Source organism: Callorhinus ursinus, unplaced genomic scaffold, assembly GCF_003265705.2.
Source record: "Callorhinus ursinus isolate GAN/ISIS: 27379988/994484 unplaced genomic scaffold, GSC_fseal_2.0 scaffold35, whole genome shotgun sequence".
Lineage (NCBI taxonomy): Eukaryota > Metazoa > Chordata > Mammalia > Carnivora > Otariidae > Callorhinus > Callorhinus ursinus.
Genome location: NW_027397097.1, coordinates 6,835,740 through 6,846,025, shown reverse-complemented (window position 1 = coordinate 6,846,025; position 10,286 = coordinate 6,835,740).

Genomic DNA, 10,286 nt, shown 5'->3' with positions numbered 1-10,286 from the left:
CCCTCCCTGCCCCCTGCAAATAAATAAATAAATAAATAAATAAAATCTTTTAAAGAAAATACTGATTAACTGGGGCATCTGGCTGGCTCAGCAGGTGGAGCATATGATTCTATGATCTCGGGGTCATGGATTTGAGCCCCACATTGGGCATAGAGATTACTTAAAAAAAATACTGATTGACTATTTAGGTAAAGAACTTTTTAAAGCAGAATTTCACTTAATGAAATGAAAGCTGATCTATGCTGACAAGAAATGACCAGCTACATTTTCTCAGTGGTTTATTTGAAATTTTCACTTAAACAGAATCAGTTAAGTGGAGGTGACGGTGCTGTGGCAGCCTTGAGAGAGTTTAAAGGAGTCTTTTCTGGAGTTGAGAGTGAGTCCAGAGAATGGCTGTCAGCCCACATCTCTTTCAGATTAAGAGACCAGAGGATGTAGAAGAATTCTTTTAAAAACTGAGAATTGGTATACTATACTGAGACCATTTAGTAGAGGTACAATTATAAAATTGGGAGGCTCAGTCAGTTAAGCATCTGTGCTCGGGTCAGGTCATGATCTCAGGGTCCTGGGCTTGAGCCCCACATTGGGCTCCTTGCTCATTAGGGAGTCTGCTTCTCCCTCTCCCTCTGCCCCTCCCCTCCTGCTTGTGTGCTAGCTGTCTCTCTCTTTCTCTCTCTCAAATAAAGAAATAAAATCTTTTGAAAAAAATAACGAAAATATTCTACTGAAACTTAATTAAATGTTGGGTGAAATGAGTGCTTCTATCATTTTGACCCTTCAATGACTTTGCATGAGTTCCTTAAGTTCCTAAAAGTCTAAATGAAAATCAAAGAAAAAGAACACTGTAAGGGGATGTGACTTAATATTTGCAGCATTAATTTAGCACATGAAGTCATATCCCAAATGAAAAGTTAACTAGGAACCTACTAGTTCACAGCATAGGCCACCTATAGCTTCCTTATTCTTCTTCTTGTCCATTTCAGCGCTACTTTATGCACACTCAAGCCCTCATCCTTCTCTCCAGCCTGTCTCCAAGAATCAGGTGTCTCCCGTTTTTGTCATATCCCTTCCGTGTCCCTGATCTGGCCCCTTCCCTCTTGCCTCCTATAGGTCTTCACATTTTAGTGATCTCACTCTGCTCTGCACCCCCCTATACTCTATTCCTTTCTATACAAACCTCTATCCTGGAAAACAAAAGTGTCACCCTGTCTTCCGTTCAATCTGCCTCTCAGATACTTCTTTTTTTTTTTAAGATTTTATTTATTTGTTCATGAGAGAAAGCGACAGAAACAGAGAGAGAGAGAGACAGGCGGAGGCAGAGGCAGAGGGAGAAGCAGGCTCCCTGCGGATCCCAGGACCCTGGGATCATGACCTGAGCCAAAGGCAGATGCTTAACTGACTGAGCCACCCAGGCAGGCAGCCTCTCAGATATTTCTTATTTGACTGCCAGTCTTTAAAATAATAAATAGATTATAGAAATGTTAAACTTTATTTGAAGACTCGCTGAAATGTCAGAAATTCCTAAGAGAAACTCTGGGAAGCAGCAGGCTTCTCAGCGTACTTGAACTCCATCATTAGGAACAACTGTTACAGAAAGCAGAAACTTACAGTAGGGGAGATGTTGCTCCCTTTTCCCTGCAATCGTTTCCTATCTTTCTCTGAAAATGTCTGTTTTATTTTCTCTTTGGCATTATTGCCTGCTAGCAGGATACCAGTAATTGCACCACGAACTCATGAATCAAATAACTCTTACTCTATTATTTGGAGCCAAAAAGTTAGAGGAAGGACTTGATTAATGATGATAGAACCTGAATGGAACCTATGCTATCTCTAGTCTGCACCACAAAAGTAAATTTTCTGTACTTCAAGTCTAGTTTTTATTTTCTTAAGGATGAATTTTGATGGTAACTAGGGCTTAAGAGAAGCAAGCTGGCTCAATTCTGGGGGAAAACTGGAAAGTGGACTTCAGATTCAGACTGATCCGGAAGGCAGGGCTGGAGTTTGAACTGGGAGATGTAAGCAGAATCAGGACGGTGTCAAAGAGGCAAGGACCCACAACCAGAAAAGGCATATGAGAGAGGAAGAGAGGGCTAGGAAGCAGTCTTTGAGATGATTGTCCTCTCTGAGACACAGCCACTTCTAATAATCTAGATGTGCTTATGCAGTGGTTTCCAAAACAAAAGTTTTTGTAAACTTCATTTTGAAACCTTTCTTCTTCGTTTTTAAAATTGAGATATAATTCACATACCATAAAAGTCACCATTTAAAGATGTACAATTTAAAGGTCCTTAGTATATTCCCAAGGTTGTCATCACCCCCCAAAAGAAACCCAATATTATTGGCAGTCACTCACCATTCTCTCCCCCTCAGACCCTGGCAACCATTAATCTACTTTCTGTCTATAAGGATTTGCCCATTCTGGACATTTTATATAAATGGAATCATACAAAATGTGGCTTTTTGTGTCTGACTTCTTTCATTTAGCATGTTTTCATGACTTCATCCATGTTTTAGGCATGAATCAGTACTGCATTCCTTTTTATGGATGAATAATATTCTATATTGTTTATTCATTCATTGGCTGATGGATATTTGGATTATTTCCACTGTGGGGCTATTATGAATAGTAAGCATTTGAGTACAGGTTTTGTGTGGAAATGTTTTCAATTCTTTTATGTACATACTTAGGAATGGAACTGCTAGATCATATGGTAACTCTTGTTTCACATTTTCAGGAACTGCTAAACTGGTTTATGCGGCATCTGCATCTTTTTACATTCTAACTGGTAATGCACGAGGGTTCCAATTTCTCCACATCAGTAATGCTTATTATTGTCAGTCTCTTTTTATTATAGCCATCCTAGTGGATCTGAAGTGGTTCCTCATTGTGGTTTTGATTTGCATTTCCCTGAAGTTTAAAGATATTGAGCATCTTCTCCTGTGCTTATTGGCCCATTGTTTAACTTCTTTTCAGAAACATCTGTTCAAATCCTTTGCTCATTTTTAATTGGATTACCTGTATTTTTTATTGTTGCATTACAAATCCTTTATTTATTATGCATACCAGTCCTTACCAGATACAGGACCTGACTTGCAAATATTTTCTCCAATTCTTCAGATTGTTTTTCTGCTTTCTTGATGGTGTCCTTTGACACAAAAAAGTTTTTAATTTTGATGAAGTCTAATTTGTTTTTTTTCTGTTTGCTCGTGCTTTAAATGTCATACCTAAGAAACTGTTGCCTAATGCAATGTCACAAAAATTTATGTTTTTTTCTAAGAGTTTTATAGGTTTAGCTCTTAAGTTTAGGTGATTGATTCATTTTGAGTTATTTTTGTATATGGTGTCAGGAAGAGATCCAAATTCATTCTTATGCGTGTGGCTATCCAGTTATACCAGCACCATTTATTGAAAAACCTATTCTTTCCCTCACTGAATTATCTTGGCATCCTTGCCAAAAATCAGTGGACCAGAAATGTATGGGTTTACTTCTGGACTCTTAATTTAATTTTATTCCACTGATTTATGTATCTATCCTTATGCCAGCACTACACAGTCTTGATTACTATAGCTCTGTAGTAAGTTTTGAAATCAGGAAGTGAGTCCTCCAACATCTTTTTCTTTCTTTATAACATTATTTGACAATTCTGGGTACCTTGAATTTCATATCAATTTCAGGTTCAGTTTGTCAATTTCTGTAAAAAAGACAATTGGAATTTTGATAGGCACTGCACTTAATCTGTAAGTCTGTTTTTCTAATTCCCAAGAGATTTGAAAAGATACTTACCAAATGTGTATATATATATATATATATATATATATATATATATACACACACACATATATACACACATATACATGGAAGGCCAATAAACACATGAAAATGTGCTTAACACTATTAGTTGTCAGAGAAATGTGAATTAAAACCACAATAAGGTATACTATACACCCACTAGAATGGTTAAAATGAAAAAGACTGGCAACACCAAATGCACCTGGATCTCCCATACATTTTTCTGGTGGCAATGTAAAATGGTAAAACCACTTTGGAAACTATTGGCAGTTTCTTAAAAAGACAGACAAACCATCTAGCCTATAATATAGCAATTCCACTCCTAGGTACTTATCTTAAAGAAATGAAAACCTACATCCACACAAACCTATGTATAAGAATGTTCACAAAGCTTTATTCACAAGGGCCAAAAACCAGAAATAGCCCAGATGTCCATCAACAGAACAGATAAAGAAATTGTGGTATATTCACACAATGCAATATGACTCAGCAATAAAAAGGATCAAACCACGGATTGAGTAACAACATGAATGAATATCAAAAATATTATGCTGAGTAAAAGAGGATTTGCACAAAAGCATATATTCTATATAGTTCCATTTATATATAAAGTTCTAGAATAGGGGCACCTGGCTGGCTCAGTTGGTAGAGCATGCGACTCTTGATCTCAGAGTTGTAAGACTGAGCCCCACGTTGGATGTAGAGATTACTTAAAAATAAAATAAAATAAAATAAAAATAAATTTCGGGGCGCCTGGGTGGCTCAGTTGGTTAAGCATCTGCCTTCAGCTCAGGTCATGATCTCAGGGTCTGGGGATCGAGCCCCATGTGTTGAGCTCCCGGCTCAGTGGGAAGCCTGCTTCTCCCTCTCCCTCTCCCTTTCTCCGCGGCTTGTGCTCTCTCTCTCAATAAATAAGTAAATCTTAAAAAAAAAAAAAATAAAGGTCTAGAATAGACTAATCTACAGTGATAAAAATCAGATTAGTGGTTGCTTCTGGGAGGGATAATTGCAAGGAAGAAAATGTATTTTACATATCAATAGGGTTGTATGTGTATTTGTCAAAACTGTACATTTAAGGACCATGCATTTCAGCATAAAAAATATACATCATCAGAAATTTTTTTTTCAACGTGGGACTTGAATCCTTGACTCTGAGATCAAGACCTGAGCTGAAATCAAGAGTCGGGCACTAAGCTGAGCCACCCAGGTGCCCCACTTCATCAGAAAATTCTTTAAAAAATCGAATCCTTTTACGAATTTATGTTATAGCATTTCACAGTTCATCATGCACAACATACACCTTATTTCTTTTCACCTGGCTAGTTCTAAATGATAATTATTTAAGGCGCCACTCAGGCACCACCTCTTCCAAGAAGTTTGTCCTCACCCTTCAGGTTGAGTTAGGTGCTCCTGTATGATGCTGTGTATTCTATATTATACTGCTTAATGAGCTATACTGTAATTGTTTTTCCAGCTACTGTTTGATAGGCAAGGGCTATCTGCTCTCGATCCTCAATGTCTAGCAAAATGCCTTACATTTAAGTGATTTAAAAATAATAAATCTCGATTAAACCTCTGTTTTTCTCCTGTTCATTTGTCTTTTCTTACAGGGGGTTGGGGGCATCTCAGCCAAAAACCTAGAAGGGTAAAGGGAAAATTATTTTTCCTCCTCTTCACCTGCTTTGTGCCCTGTGAGGCTGGTCTTTATTGACTGCATTAATGGGCTCCCTTTCCCTCTGGCTTTTGATTGGTTTTAGTCAATGGGTGGTACCAAGAGGAAGCTGGAGAGTGGAAGAAAAGAGAGAATGGGACTACTATTCCAGACTTTCTTCCGGAGGTAGTTTGGAATTGGCTTTGTTCCTCTGCTGAATACCTCAGCTCCTGTCTGGTAGCTTTTCCCTGAAGTTCTCCATAGGTCTGGTTCTTCTCTCCCCTGCCCCTGCAGATGACGTGCTGAGCCTTTAAGCAAATATGCGCAAGGTCAGGACCACCATGAGCCAGTGACGTGCCAGGATTCAGAGCCAGGCTGCTCCAGTGTAAGAGCCAGGTGCTGCCCAAGCATATGGACAAACATGGGAGCATGCTTCCAATCTTCAACAGAGAGAGATAGAGCGGGAACAAAAACAGGGGGCGTGGGAGAGGGAGGAGCGGACTTCCCGCGGAGCAGGGAGCCGGAGGTGGGGCTCGATCCCAGGACCCCGGGATCACGACCCCGGCCGAAGGCAGACGCCTAGCGACTGAGCCACCCAGGCGCCCCAATATGAAGTCTTCCAATTAATGAAGATGAGATATCTTTCTGTTGTTTTGTGTCTGTTCAATTTCCTTTTTTTTTTAGATTTTATTTATGTATTTGAGATAGAGATTGAGAGAATAGGTGGGAGGAGGAGCAGAGGAGAGGCACACTCTCCACGGAGCAGGGAGCCTAACGCAGGACTTGATCCTCCAACCCCGGGGTCATGACCTGAGCCGAAGGCAGACACTTAACCGACTGAGACACCCAGGCGCCCCATTCGATTTCTTTTTTCTGTGTTTCATAGCTTTCAGTGTACAGGTCTTTCACCTATTTGATTGTTTATTTGTTAGAATTTTTTTCTTTTTGATGTATGAATGGATTTTTGTATTTTATTGTAAATCAGAGGATTTTCTTAATTTCGTGTGGTTTTTGTTAGTGTAAGACATGCAACTGTTTTATGTATGTTTATTGTGCAGAAAGGAAATTTATTATTCCATTTATTCTAACACTTTGGTTTGTTCAATCTTTAGTGTTTTCCATATACTGGATCATGTTACCTGCAAACAGACAATTTTATTAATTTCTTTTATTTTGGATTAGTTTAATTTCTTTTTCTTGCCTAATTGCTGTGGCTACAACTTGTTTCGTGTTGTATACAAGTTGCTACAGTGGCCATACTTGTCTTTCTTTCTTTCTTTTTTCATTTTATTTTATTTTGTTATGTTATGTTAATCACCATACATTACATCATTGGTTTTTGATGTGGAGTTCCATGATTCATTGTTTGCGTATGACACCCACTGCTCCATGCAGTATGTGCCCTCTTTGTTACCCATCACCGGGCTGACCCATCCTCACACCCACCTCCCCTCTAGAACTCTGTTTCATACTTGTTTTTCTTATCTTAGATGAAAAGTTTTCCATTTTTCTTTATTGAATAAAACATATGTTATGGGTTTGTCATATATGGCTTTTATTATGTTGAGGTATGTTCCTTCTACACCTAGTTTGTTGAGCATTTTCATCATGGAAATTTCTTGGAAATTTGTAAAATTGTCTTTATTTATTGAGATGATTATATGATTTTTATCCTTCATTGTGTTCATGTATGTCACATGTATTTGTACATTATTAATCATCCTTGCTTTCCTAGGATCCTATAAATTCTACTTGATCATGGGGTATGATCACTTTGATGTGTTGTTGAAGTTGATTTGTTAATAATCACCAGGAATGTTGAATGTTGGCCTTAGTTTCCTTTTTTTTCCCCCCTAGTGACTTTATCTGCCCTTTGCATAAAGGTAATGCTGTCCTCATAGAAGGAGTCTGGGTTTTTTTCTCTCCTTCTTGGTTTTTTGAAAGAGCTTAAGAATTGGTATTATTTTTTTTTTTCTTATTTGTAGAAGTCACATGTAAAGCCCTCTGGTCCCTCAGCTTTTCTTTTTTAGAATATTTTTGATTACTGATTCAATATCCTTAGTTGTTATTGGTGGTGTGTTTAGATTTTCAACTTTTTCTTCATTCTGGATGGTTATGTTCTGTATATAAGAATTCATGCATTTTTGGGGTATCTGGGTGGCCCGGTCGTTGAGCGTCTGCCTTTGGCTCGGGTCACAATCCCGGGATTCCGGGATCGAGTCTTGCATCGGGCTCCCTGCTCAGCGAGAGGCCTGCTTCTCCGTCTCCCACTCCCCCTGCTTGTGTTTCCTCTTGCTGTGTCTCTGTCAAATAAATAAATAAAATCTTAAAAAAATAATAAATCTCACTTGTCACTCACCTAATCACAGGAAGTATTATTGTTCCCATTTTACAGAAGAGAAAACTGAGGCTCATAGATAAAGTATTTTTCTAAGACTCCAAGTCAATATTCTTTCTGCTACAGCTTCTTTTATTTTTTTTATTTATTTTTTTTAAATTTTTTATTGTTATGTTAATCACCATATATTACATAATTTGTTTTGGTGTAGTGTTCCATGATTCATTGTCTGTTCATAACACCCAGTGCTCCATGCAGAATGTGCCCTCTTTAATACCCATCACCAGGCTAACCCATCCCCCTACCCTCCTCCCCTCTAGAAACCTCAGTTTGTTTTTCAGAGTCCATCATCTCTCCTGGTTTGTCTCCCCCTCCGACTTACTCCCCTTCATTCTTCCTCTCCTGCTATCTTCTTTTTCTTTTTTTTTTTTAAATATGTTGTGTTATTTGTTTCAGAAGTACAGATCTGTGATTCAACAGTCTTACACAATTCACAGCGCTCACCGTAGCACATATCTTCCCCAATGTCTATCACCCAGCCACCCCATCCCTCTCACCCCCGACCACTCCAGCAACCCTCAGTTTGTTCCTGAGATTAAGAATTCCTCATATCAGTGAGGTCATATGATACATGTCTTTCTCTGATTGACTTATTTCACTCAGCATAACACCCTCCAGTTCCATCCACGTCGTTGCAAATGGCAAGATCTCATTCCTTTTGATGGCTGCATAATATTCCATTGTGTATATATACCACATCTTCTTTATCCATTCATCTGTCGATGGACATCTTGGCTCTTTCCACAGTTTGGCTATTGTGGACATTGCTGCTATAAACATTGGGGTGCACGTACCCCTTCGGGTCCCTACATTTGTATCTTTGGGGTAAATACCCAGTAGTGCAATTGCTGGGTCGAATGGTTACAGCTTCTTTTAATTCAGAGGCATAGATAATAACCTGACTCAGCTTGCATGCCAAGTAAGCACTCAGCCTCGCTGTTTCGTGGGCCATTCCAATGCGTCATTTCAGGTTTTTATCTGAAAACCGTACCGGCAGAGACGGCCAATTCTCTAAGTCCTAGAGTTTCTCCCATTATTAGTTTTTTTTTTTTTTTTTTTAAGATTTATTTGAGAGAGAGAGAGAGAGAGAGAGAGCATGATCGGGGGAAGGGCAGAGGGAGAAGCAGACTCCCTGCTGAGCAGGGAGCCCGTGGGGCTCGATCTCAGGACCCCAGGATCATGACCTGAACTGAAGGGAAACAACCAACTGAGCCACCCTGGCGCCCCCTTATTAGCCTTTTTAAATAGAGTTTTTCTTTATTGATGAATTTATATATGCTTATTATAGTAAACAGACAATAAGAAAAATTAGTCACATCCCCACCACTCAGAAATAACCACTCAATAAATTAGTGCATTTCCCTTCAGTATTTTTTGTTTGCAGATTAAAAAACTAGATCTTTCTGAACAAAGATCCTTCCTAATAAATTTGACAGTTTATATTACCAAACAACACACTCCATTATCTGTAAAAGCCAGATGACCCAGGCTGCAGGAAGCTTTGAGAGTGAAGAGCACAATCTTTGCTCCTGGGTCAGCTGCAGCCCTGAGGGGCCATGGGAGGTTTTCAATAGAGAAAGGCAAGTGGCAGCTGAGGAAGCAGAAGGCGGGGAGTTAGTATTTTCCTGGCCTAGACCCTAATAGGTTAGGCTTTGAAACTTCTTCTTTCCTAAATTGCTACCTCTGGTCACGAGATCTCTGCGGCCATATGTTATAACACAAGCTGCTTTCTTCAGTTTAGGTCACTTTCTCATTCAGACTCTGGCACCTGAAAGAATGAATGTCTGCTGATGTGGTGATGTTATGCCCTCTGTGATTTCTACTAGCTATACAGTTGAAAGAGGGACCTCAGTGGTTTGTTAAAACAAGGGCATTGTTGTCTGAGCTCACCTCCTGGGCCTGTTTCAAGATTCACCATCTTCCCTGATAATCCTTGCCCTGCAATTCAAGGACGAAGGGGGAACCCTAAATGAACCTTACAGCTTTAATATTAACCTTCTCCTGAAAACCCTGTACACAGAGTGGGGGACTATGTAGCCTGGCACCTTGGTGTACAAGCAGTGGGAGTTGTGAAACATCATTAAGTGGATTAAACTCTCAAATCCATATGCTTGAGAAATCAATGGGTTAGGAGCAATTCCTTTTAAAAGTTAAAACCCTATGATAGGTGTCACATAGGGCTAACACAGAATACAAAATCACTATTCTGATTTATTTTCTCACTTCATGATTTTTATTTTTTCTATATTCTTTTTCCTCCTGGTTCATGTTTTTCATCTACTTAATTTTACTTGTTTATTCATATGCATCACCCATTACCTTATAAAAGTTAACTTTTGCTCACACATGACATTGTCCAGGTATGTTAACAGAGACATCCTCAAATCCTTTAATTCAGGAACATCACCATAGTGTTTATGGTACCCTCTCCTCCAACCACCCCCTC